Source organism: Cajanus cajan, chromosome 11, assembly GCF_000230855.2.
Source record: "Cajanus cajan strain Asha chromosome 11, NIPB_CcT2T_4, whole genome shotgun sequence".
Lineage (NCBI taxonomy): Eukaryota > Viridiplantae > Streptophyta > Magnoliopsida > Fabales > Fabaceae > Cajanus > Cajanus cajan.
The window spans coordinates 21,429,459-21,436,015 of record NC_138527.1 but is presented as its reverse complement, the minus strand read 5'-3'; the positions used below and the strand labels follow the sequence as shown (position 1 = coordinate 21,436,015).

At 24.3% G+C, this 6,557-nt stretch overlaps 1 long non-coding RNA gene across 1 annotated transcript; it reads right to left on the bottom strand.

Moving 5' to 3' along the window:
- Positions 1-772: 772 nt before the first annotated feature.
- Positions 773-5,788, bottom strand: LOC145953161 (uncharacterized). The gene is made up of 3 exons (XR_014430713.1): positions 5,629-5,788; positions 5,447-5,521; positions 773-1,453 (listed from the first exon to the last, which is right to left on the bottom strand). It is a non-coding gene; the product is annotated as an uncharacterized LOC145953161 (long non-coding RNA).
- Between the last annotated feature and the right edge of the window lie 769 nt (positions 5,789-6,557).

Here is a 6,557-nt window from a genome sequence, read left to right as displayed (position 1 = left end):
TTATTATTTTGAATCTATAATGGGAAAATATTATTTTCATAATGAGTTCTGATAATAAATGGAAGTAAATCGAGTGAACCATACTTTTCAAAAAATCAAATAAGCAATGGGAGTCGATTTCATGTTCATTTATTCCCTACACGAGTAGATCATTAGTTTTGTTTATGACAACAAATGCCATCTAATTTTGTTGACTTTCAATTCTTTGGTTTTTGTTTAATGTTTTATTTAGGACGAGGAGTAGAAAATAAAAAATAAAAAGAGAAATATGACAGGAAAAAATAAAATAAAAATATAATTTTAGTCTCTTGTTTAAATTTTTATTTTAGTTTTATTTTTTAAGTTTAAAATATTTCAGCTTGATTTATTAAAAATATATACCTTTTATTCTTGGGAATACAATTTTTTTTGGAGACGTATATTAAGTGTCTTTGAAAAGAAAAAAAAAATTTAAGACATATTTACTAATTTAAAGAAATAATTTTTTAATATTTATCAATTGGTTACTTGAATCTTATAATAAGGATAAAAGGTGATATTTTACATTATTAATAAATCAATAAATAAAGACACTCACATGAAAGTGTAAAAAAGAAATTAGCAATTAATACACATTAAAATAAGTATTTTTTTCATACACAATAAAATAGATTTACTTTCTTATAATTACTTTATTAGTACAAAATATCTATTAATTTTGTTGATAATTAACTTTTATTAAAAAATATAATTGACTACTTTTAGTAGAATTTCATTTTTTAATCCTATTTTTTTAGTACACAATATTTTCCATTATAAACAGTTATACTTTCTTTCTTCTTCTTTTTTAATTTTTTTTTACATTACAAACAATATTTAATTTTTAAAAACTAAAAAATAATTAATTTTCCCCCGCTTCTGCCACAGGGAGACTGGAAATTTTAATATTAATTTTACAAATAATTCCTATTTTTCCCTTTTAAACAAATAGTTAAATTTACTAATTTTTTTATCTTAATTTCTGGCTCTATTTCTTTTTTCCATTGGTCAAATTAAAGAACTCTGATCTAACCAACCCTGTTTAATGAATTAAAAGTATGCAGGAGATAAATAAAGTGTTCTAAATTGTACAGTAATTGCTTAATCATGGAAATTGTACACGTATTTATTAAAACAAAAGTGCATCAATCTGGAATTGTAATGGAGGAAATGGACAAAGATGTTGACTTGGTTGACCTCGAATTCCATGCCCACCAAAAAGTCTCCTCCAAAACAAAAAAATGCACCATACACAAATTTCCACTGAATTAGAAAATACCAATCATATTATTACTATTATTATTATTATTTGAATTTTCTTTATATAGTATAATTTGCCAAGTTGAACAAGTAGATCAGATGATGAGGTGGACGTTTGAGTGAGAAATCTCACCAATTCTCTCTCTCTCCAGAATGCAATGCTTATCTGCAATGCCTGCACCAGTACCAAACAAACAAACATGGTGCTAAGCTTTCTCTCTCTTTTCTATTTTCCCTTTTTAATAAAATATACATTAAGTCTACCTAGTGAATATCCCTAGAACACTGTTTAAAACATTAACAACTGAAAAGTTTTTTTGAAAATTACAATAAAATTATATGAATGAATGTGCAATTATATTTTTTAATGAAAAAAAATTGCCCTTTTTTAATATCTTTTCATGAGTATTTTTCAAATATATATCCTTTTTATTTACCAAAAACAACTTTATTGAAATTGATGAAAATCTTTATGGCCAAACAACTCTCTTTTGATATGATTATATATTAAAACTCAAACCCAAATTTACTAATTAAATTAAAATAATTGTGTACTAATTTTTCATTTATAAATTAAGATTATTCTTTCTAAACTTATATATAATTAAAAAATATTTAATTTTTTTTACTAAAATATAAATAAATTTCAATTGAGTCAAAGTTATTTAATATTTTAAAACAAAAATATCCTTAAAACAATAAATATGAGAATACTATTAATTATATGTATAGTTGAGAATATATATTTCACTAAATATAATGTATCTTTTTATGAGAAATTCTAAGATTAAACATATTTAACTAATTTTTTTAATCTATATAAAATTGGTCTTTTTTCTTATATATATAAATCTAGTAGAAATATTTTTGAAATCAAAAATAAAGAATTTATTCTCTGATGTGCTACAATTTAATTAAGAAATTAAACTTTTTAACAATAGTTTTTATATAAACTAATTCAATATCAAACTTCTAATTACATATTTAATAATAATAATAATAAGATTATATAGCAATGATATTAATTAGTGTTGCGATAATTGTGTACTATGATTGATATAGTCATCGATATTATTCTCTATTATCTATGGCCACATGTTGATAAGCATTATGGTGGCCAATTACGACACCTTCCACTTGTCGAAATATTATTGACTTTCCAACACGTTTATGCGTGCCATGTCGGCAACATAACCTCAGGGTTTTAGGTTTCACCAAATTATTACTTAATTTTCCTCTTTCCTTTCTTTTTCCTAAATTAAATTATCTTAGTATTATGTCTCATTACGTATGGACCCACCAGGATGTTCGACTACAATAATCAACTTCTACGTACTAATAATAACAATAACAATAACTAAAGTGGCTGGAGTTGAGATCAAATCAACTAACATAAAAATTTTCTTAATTTGTTTCTTTATTACCAAAATATGTTGAACCAACGTTGGCTTAATATATATAGTTTTAGGTTTAGTAGAGTACATTAGTTAACTAATGAAAACATAAAAATGAGATGACAATAGTTCTAGAAAACTATGCAAATGTTATTAATAAATTTACTACAATTGGTTAAATTCTTTAATTGTGCTAAAATGGTTGAAAGAATGAGCTATGAACCCCACATATAAAAATAGTTAAAAGATTCTTTAAGAAAGGACAAAGGGTTATAAAATTTGTAATTAAAATTAATTTTAACATTTTTTTATCCATCAAAATTGAACTTCGTATCAAGAGATTTAATTACAATAATTTTATATATTTGTTTAACCAACTAAGTTCTCCTTTGAAAAAAAAATAATTTCTGTATACATTTTAATCACATTTGGAATTAATTTCATAAAAATATAAAATAAATACATTTTTATGGTAGCTAGTTTAATGGCACAAAAATCCATTTGATCAAGTCAAACAGTACAGTGAGACCCCATTAGATGCAATCTATGGATCTAAAGTCCAAAACCGCGGAAAGTTCAAAATTCCATAACGAAAAGTTGTATGTTTGGTTTGACAAAATTCAAAGAAATAAAAAAAGGTTATTACTTTTAATAATTAAAAAAAAAAAAAAAAAAAAAAAAAAAAAAAAAAAACTAAGGAACTAGTTGGCCAAAAATATCTAACTAAATTTGAATTCCCAAAAGAAAGAAACATGGGACACTACTCTTCTAGTCTTTTTTATTTTCTTCTCCTCTTTATTATTATTAACAATGAAAACAGATACCCTCTTTCTTATCTTGTTCTGATCTGAGTCAGAAATGAAAGGCTTTATTATCTGACATAAACCCCTCAACCAATTGAAATAGCTATGTGGCACACAGGGTAGAGTGGGGTCCACTAAACATATTGGTGGTGGTGCACAATTCTTGTAACTTGGTCAACAAAAGCAACTTATAGTTGAAACTTGAGAGAGAGAGAGAGAGAGTTACATGAAGGGCTAATACTAATAGCACTAGGTTGCTACTTGCCATGCTAAGCCAATCATATGCTTTCATGACACAACACAAGTGGGTGTGTTATTGGTTGCTTTAAAAAAACAATGCATTGCACCAGCTGTAACCTTTGTTCTCATTGGCTTACTCCAACAGGAATGGAAATAGAATCTTCCTATGCATAGTGAGCCTTTCTTTGCCCAATTCTCTGTCTCCTTATTCATGGAAGCCAAGGGAAGCTTCTCACTACCAATTAATACACTTCTCTTTTAAATATCTATCATTACTATTCATAATAAAAGTTTAGAAGAGAAAAAATTAAAAATTAAAAAAAAAACTCCTTAGTTATGATTTGATATTTATATTTTTTAATTAAAAATTTGTATTTGATTCTTGTTATTTGTATAAAATTATAATTACAAATATTATTTTATTTTTATAAAGACCTATGAAAATGAAACTTTTTATTAAAAAAAAATTAGGAGAGTTCAATCATAAAAATTTATATGGGTTAAAATAAATTTCATGTAAAAAAGTATTTATAAAGAATTTAGTAACAATTTTTCATACCAACAAAGATTTGAACACATTTTTAAGAAATGCATTATATCTTTAATCTTTATCGATCAAATAAACTTTTATTGTTAGTAACATATTTGAACCACAAAAGTCAATTTAGTGATATTATGTTCAAATCTTGTTGTTGTACATCAAAATATAATAGAATTTTAATATGTTATTTTTAAGATATTTTCATTGTTAAATATATTTTAGAAAAGTTTTATTATATAAGAATGTAACTCATCACATTTAATAATAAAAAAAATGTTTCACGAGTATTCCTCTTTCAATTATTGATTCCTTCACATAAGGCATTAATTGGAAAGGTGTTGTCTCAAAGGTGCTGCTATAGGAGTAGTAGAGCTTTATTCCACCATGTGGATTCTTGTAAAGGTTGTGAAATATATTTACTTTTGTGATACTACATTTGAAGAAACGAATTGAATATGTAGATTTTTTTTCCCTCTAAAACTTGGTTAAAAGTTAATTTTATTTGTTTTAGAAATATACATAAATAAAAAAAGGGTTAACTCTTTTAACACATTTTTGTTTTTCCCACAAAAGCTTCAACTTATAATTTATTTAAAGAAATTAGTATGTATTATTCAAACTAACTATTTGTTAATTAATATATACAGAAATTCAAATTCAATTTTTTTCTTCTATTTTTTTTTATTCAGTACTACCTACATATTCTTTTCATTACTTTAATATAAACAGAGAAAATATACATGTTAATATTTTTAACATTAACTTGTCTATAAAATATTGCACAATAATTGTGAATTAAGATTTAAATCTATAATTGTGTGACTACCAAGATATTGAATGCTCGTTCAATGTTGAACCAATATCTTGGAGATATGAAAGTTTCCCCCCAAAGTACTCATAAATGTTTGAATTAATCCTCTATAATTAGTTGATCCCATTGCTTATTAGTTATTACTACTACCCAAATAATTTGAAACCCTCTTAAACTTAAACACGACCATAGTATATGCAAGTAGTTTAATTACGTTAAGATTATAACAATAGGGCACATGATTATGTCATTGAATGATCGGAATGAGTTAATTAATGAACATGAAAAATGGTTAAACTAATGACACATGCGAATAATTATTAATTTATGGCATAAGATAAGCATGAAAGTAATTAGTGATGAGTTGTATAGATTATACCATCACGTGCTTTGACCACAAAAGCTGGCCTATTTTTCCACGTCGGTAAGGAATCAAGCAACCGTCGTCAAAGATCTAAAAAGCTCATCATAGCATCAAAATATCGTATGAGTTTTCTTTTTCTAAAATAAATTTAAAACACAATTAGTGTATTAATTACTATTATATTTAATAATTAATACCTCCTTTATTTGGACTTTTTGGTACGTCGTGTGAATGGAACGAAGAAAAGGCAGAAAGAAAGTTGGAAGATAAGAAGCACGTACAGCAGAAAAAACCGAAGCAGAAATTGCAATGAATTGATGAATCTCACAAATGCGTGTAGTTGAAGACGCACCAGAAAGTTCTATACCCTAAATATCATTGACACCTTCATTTTTATTTTTCTATAAAAAGAAAGGATGGCCCTTTTCTTCCTTCGATTATTGTTTAATTTACGAAATATAAATGAAGTTAATATAAGTACGATATTAAGGTTTTAGAAAAGTATAGTATACTACAAAAAATTTTAAGTAATGCGATGGAAAATATAAAAGGATATGGGATGAAGCACAACTGGACAAGATCATTGTAAAATCATTCAAAAGAAAAAAAATTGACAAGTAATATGTAATGACATAATATTTATTATTAAAAATTATTTTTATTTAATTTATATATACATATAATATATATATATATATATATATATATTGTAAAAAGTGTAATTAAATATAAATTATAGTGACACATAATATTTTATTAGATTTTATTCAAAATCAATATTAAAATTATGTATTTTAATATGTCCAATAAATTTATATTATATATATTATTTCTACTGTACATAATATTTTTTTATAATGAATGTTCAGAATAAATGTAAATTTATATGAAGGAAAATATAAACCGATGATAAGATAAAAATATACTGACTTTACGGATTGAAATGATTGAATTTTATAAAAACAATTGAAAAGGTAAAAATATATATAGAAATTGAAAATATATTTATCTATAATGACGGGACATTGTATAATAAAATTTTAGCATTTTCAATAAATTATAACTAAATTTTATTAAAAAAAAATATTATCTAAAAATAAGTACTATATTTAAAATTGATATAAAT